This window comes from Xenopus tropicalis, chromosome 7 (genome assembly GCF_000004195.4).
Source record: "Xenopus tropicalis strain Nigerian chromosome 7, UCB_Xtro_10.0, whole genome shotgun sequence".
Lineage (NCBI taxonomy): Eukaryota > Metazoa > Chordata > Amphibia > Anura > Pipidae > Xenopus > Xenopus tropicalis.
In genome coordinates this window covers 89,306,978-89,312,977 of record NC_030683.2, presented here as the reverse complement: position 1 = coordinate 89,312,977, position 6,000 = coordinate 89,306,978, and positions in this window count along the sequence as shown.

Here is a 6,000-nt window from a genome sequence, read left to right as displayed (position 1 = left end):
CAGGTTTGTTTGTGTATATGTACGTATGTATATGAATTAACCATGCAGCGCAGGTGCCCTTTTTGACAAATGTTAAATCGCAGTATAATGCAGGGTCCCACGCAAAGATATATTTGTTCTCTAGCCGGCAGTGAAAGGGTTCTTGGCGGTGCCTGGAAGCGCAGCGGCCGGTAAGGTTGTGACCCTCTCTGGGCTGTTTCCAGGAAGCCTGGCTCCCCCAGCGCCGGTCACATGAAAGGCGAGCGGATCGATGCGCCGGCGGGGGAGGCTCCGAGCTCTGAGCCGTCTGGAGCTGTCGGCCGGGCGGATAGAGGCGGCTCAGGGGCTCCCGGCGGTGTGCGGCGGGGCGGCTTTAGGGGGGTGCGTGATACACGAGCAGCGATTGGGCGACTTGAAACTGCCAGAGACAAGAGAGGAAGCCGTGCTGGGATAGGGCCACAGGGAGTGCGCTAGAGCAACGGGGAAACGCGGGCTGGCAGGGCACTCGGCAATAGTGTACGGTCCGCGGCTTTCTGCTTGTGCCTGCCCTAACCAGACCGAATTGGGCATGAATCTGTTTTTGAGAGAATTTTTGTGAAGTTCGCATAAGCTATAAAAAGCCGCAGAATAATACGCAGTTATTCTGATATTTACATATAATTACTATTAGATCATTTCCAGCCGTGAAAGTGCCCTACTATTCTATATAATGTTTTATTGTAACGAGCACTATCTTAAAGTGATGTAAGGGACTTTTTAGTTATGGAATTGAGTGGGGTAATTAAGAAGGTCTGTTCACAAATGCAATGGGGTAGTAAGGAGAGGGTTAATTGTATTAGTGCAAACAGATCTGTGTTGGTACAGCCCTGGGATATTGTGCCTGCCCCTTGCAATGACCCCTCCATCCTCCGCAGTTGTAAGGACGCCACAGTTTTGCGTGAAAACTATAATTTCCTTCTTTTTTGGGCTTAGGGTTGCCACCTTTAATGAAAAAAAAATACTGGCGTTTTTTTTACTTTTTTCCCTATTAATAACATTGGTATCAAGCATCATTTTTACCTACCAGGGCAGTAAAATACCAGCAAGGTGGCAACCCTATTTGGGCTGTGCCCACAGTTTTTGATAGTTACTATCTACTGGGCAGGTAGTGGGGGTTGTTTGGGCCTCTGTGAACTGAAAATGTCAGGGGCTAATTTGAATCTCATCTCACCTTAAGTATGAGGTTGTTGGAAGAGAAAATGGCATTGGTTTAGCTGTGGTAGGTTAAGAGCATTTTGGGTGCTTGGCTGTTCTGAACACATGGGCCCTGTCTGTGACATGGGGCATGGTGAAAACCTACCTTAAGGTGGCACATTACAATGGGCAGCAATACACAGCCCTTGGCAACGTGAACCATTCATTGGATTATACTTAGGGTTGTCTCCTCACCCCTTTAATACCAGCCACATATTGAATCAACATCCTGCATGGCTAATTAACAATTAATTTAGATGCATTCTACATGGCTTACATAAATGAGTTCAGTCTGCAGCATGCACCTAAATGAATTGCTAATTAGCCATGCAGGATGCTGATGCAATATGTGGCCAGAATTAAAGGAGGCAGCCCTAATCGTGCTGTGGTGTGTGGTCCTATGAAAAACTGCTGGGCAAGGATCACATCATCACATTAATGAAGTCCTTGTGGGTCGGGATTTGCTAATCTGCCTGATAAGTATATGGGCAATGTACAGCTTGCTCTCAATTGGTCAGGTCAATTGGAGGCCACCCTAAAGTTAATTATGACCATGGCCCACCAAATTCTACTTCTATTTTACCCCCTTTCTTTGCTGTTCTTTGCAGAATCTGCCCCATGGTCCCCCGTCCTATCACTGCTACACCCCTTGCATCATCACCCAGACCCTTTTATGTCGCTACCCCAACCAATTGCTTTACAGCCCAACTGGTATGATTCTTATCCAAAGGTAGCACCTGGCAACCTTGTAAATGACCCAATAAACTGCTGATGGCATTTGTAGGGACTAAGTTCACAGCTTATATTGGCTCATGTTTGGCCTGCTTTAGTTACTAACTGGGATTAGCAAAGAAGAGGGGCAGGACATTAGAGCAGGAGTGCCATGGTCAGGCTGGGTACAGACAAGAGGATGAAACACTGTGCATAGAGAAAGATGGAGGCATCAAGCCAAAAGGAGGCTTTGGTTGTGAAGTGTTAAGGAGGCAATATATTAGGCAAATAAGGAGACGTTTAGCCTTTAGGGATATAGTGAAGAAGGAAAAGCAGGGTCAGACTTGGCCAGTGGGAGATCGGGAAAGAACCCAGTGGGCCCTGCTGGCTCAGCCCACTCCCCACCTGCAGCGCCTGTAGGCCCGCTCTCCAGCTCTGGCCCCCGCTGGCCCACTCCTCCCTCTCCCCCCACCTGTGAGCCTGCGCTCCCCCCTCTGCCCGTCTGGAACTGCGGGAGGGGAGGTGCAGTATGCGGGGCAAGGCCTGAGGTGGCCCAGGAGGGCCCCTGGCACCCCAGTCCAATACTGAGGAAAAGTATTAGTTGGGCTGAACTATAGAAATGAAAGGACAATGCAGTATTAACATGTGCAAAAGGAATTGATCAATATACATTCCCCTGTTTTATTAGTAATTTAGCCTCTGTAAGTGCATTTGTTTCCAAGAACTGTTATAAGGTTACAATCAGAAAAAATGCCAAGTCACCATACCATGGTTCTTTTATACGTTTGTAGTGAATCTGGTCAGATCTGCCACACCCCCATTGTAATTTCATTATATTTCCCTAGCCCCAGAGTGCTCCCACAGCCCCGTTTGTGCATGTACATGTGCATATTTAAGGCTAATTGCACATGGGTCAGTTTCTCTGCTGGCATAATGCAGAAAACATGTGCATCTTTTTGCAAAGTCACATCAAAATGGTATGAACATGCAAAAGAAGCAGTATTTCAAATACATGAATTTATAAAAAATTAATCATTTCAATTTTTTTAACAATTAAAGTCCACACTGCTAAATGCTTTTGGATAAAGTTCACCTACCCTCCCCCACTAAGTCAATGCAGAAATCAGCAGCAGTTACAAATCTTCTTTAAGGACTGCTTAACTTTAAGCACTACTGTGCATGCCCGATTCAACCCGTCTCTACCCAGCAGCCAATAGAATCACTCCCCCCCACTTGTAACACCACCTTTAATACGTTTCCTATGCTCTCCTATACATTCTGTCATCATCTTTTTTGTTTTCCCTACAATGCTTTGCCACTGGGGCAATTAAGCATGTAAATTACCCCCTTTTGTGGTACAAGTTGGAAACTAATGGACTTTATTACTAAAACCCTTCAAGGGGTGGTAAGATTTAAACCCTGTTAAGATGGCATTGCAACACAGACAATTAGGGCAAGAAAAGGTACCTATATGTGGGTTACAAAAAATTGTAGGCTGGAAGCTTCTTTTCTTCCCTGTATCAGCTGTTATTTAGTGATCCCTGAAGTTTTTGGTCTGTAGTTGAACATGGGCCATATTTTTCATCTCTCTGCGGCCATATAAATGTTCTCAATATGTATTTTTTATAGTCAATATATGTATTGTATAGTCAAGGTACCAACATAAGAAATACCCCTTGTTTGTTTTTGCTACTTTTATTTTAAGTATCTTCCCTCTTCTTTACCTCTTCTATCTGTTTATTTAATTTGCCAGTATTATATCTTGTAGATTTTGGGTTTTTGATTGCTTTATATGTTACTCTGTATGTCCAATGTATGAAACCTTTGAAAAAACGGCCTTAAAACCCCAGGGACAGCCAAAGCGTATCGTAAAAATTCAGTCTTTATTCATATCCTTTTAAAGAGATACTGACACCAGAAATTAAATTTTTTTTACATCTATCAAGACATTGTCTTTGCATGAGCTTTATAATTTTGCCATAAAAGTATTTGCTGATGCTTTTACATTCCTTATCTGATCCCCCATGTTTTTCTATGAACAACCATATTTGTGCAGCAGTAGGCCGTTAGCATTAGAAGCTGTAACTGACAGGCTGAGAAGGGACAATCAGGCTGGCAAAACAGTCAGGTTTAGGAACTTCAAGCAACAATTACTTACAAAACCAGCCTTAACAGTGAAAAAAGATCAACATGACCTATAGGCAACTTTTTATGTAGATTCATAATTTGAAAAGTTGTTTTTTTGTGTCAGTATCACTTTAAAACCCAGGACGTCTTGTATTCTGTGTTCAGTGTATGAAACACACTTATTGTACAGCGCTGCGGAATATATTGGGGCTTTATAAATAAATGTTAATAATAATTATATTTTTAATACATATCTCTATGTAGTATTTTTTCCCTTGAAAATTCTTCTAATACATGTATGTTGGAGGGCTGCACTGGCTGCATTTAAATTAAAATACAATCATATTAGCTAAATATTCCATACATGTCCCTGAATTTTCAACTGGTAACCTTAGTAGTTCCTTGAGCCTCACATTACACATGTGATGTGGGATACTGTTCTTTTCTCTCTCTTGTCCTGACTCTATGGCCATCCCCTAAATTCATTTCTTGGATGATAGGTTTTAAAGTATAAAAAAAAATTGTCTATATCCTTGACATATAAATCAGTGTTAAAATATGTATCACTTTTAATCACTTTAACATCCAAGAATGTAGTTTGTGAAGGATGCATTTGTAAGGTAAATTTATTGTTGAGTGTATTTCATTAAACAATTGGTCATTTCCAGTAAATCGTACTTAGTTTTATGCCAGGTAAAAAAAAAAAAAATATCGAAGACATAGCGCTTATGATATTGTATATGTTTAGTGTAAAGGTTGTTATTAAAAATGTCCTGTTTGACAAATGGCAAAAAAATAACCTACGTGTGTTAGTGGATGCTCAGTAGGTAAATATTTGTATGTATTAGTTTTCATATAGAAGCATCTGAAATTGAAAAACATCTATACCTGTTATAAACTCATTTAGAAATTTCAGCTGTCAATCATAAATTTGCCATTTTGCACTTTCTAGATGTCATTGCACTCCTCACATTCCTCCTCCCTCTGCATGGTCTGTAATAGTGTTGCCTGTACATGGGCATAAGGTACCCCATTCTGGCACATACACAAGATTTTGGGATGATGCAAAGTTTGTCTTAAAAACAATGTCACAAAATAGTACCTGCATGTGATTCAAAACTTGATGGAAATACATTTTTTATAATGTTTATAGTGAAAGTAAAGTTTATTTTGCTTGACTAGCACATTGAATTATTTTTAGGACGATAGGTCCTCTTTAAGGGGCAGATTGATGGTTACTCGAGCCTTCAGGCCTGCAGCAGTTTGCTAACTGAAGCTTTAAGGTGCAGAAGTTTTTCTCTCTTACAAAGCTTGTTAGGGAAAATTTAGTTAGCAAACTCATGCTGGGTTTCCTTTATGATTCCTCAAGTCTGAAGGCTCTAGCAATCATCAATCAGGCCCTAAATGTAGCCTTAGCCATTGCTATCTCTTTCTGACTTTCTGTTTTGCAGTTTGCAGGTGATCAGTAGTTAATAGAATTAAGCAATGGTTTGCTTTATTGAGTGTTTGTTTCCATTTGATATTCCAGGTACTGCATTTCCACCCAAGTGGAGGAAGCAGATTTCTTTCGCGTTTCAGCACCGATATCCAATCCACATAGCTCCATGGCCAACGCCATGTCTATGAGTGGATCTATTGGAAGGAGAGCACGGCTGCAGATCCACTCAACTCCGCCTGTCTGAAAAATGCCCTTAAACCTCTAGTAGGTATTTGGGCATATTGAATTAACTGTATTGTAATTAACTGTATTGTATGCATTATTAGGCTCAATTGTTGGCTTTTTAAATTCTCTCACTTGGTTTATATATAGTTTATTTGCCAAAGAGATGGAGACTCCCAATCTGGGTCATTGCATCTGAATAAGAATGGCCAACACCACACCTACCAGACCATCTTCCTTGTTGACTTACTGCTTAACTGGTTGTAAGGAGCAGTCAGGTCATTTGCTGG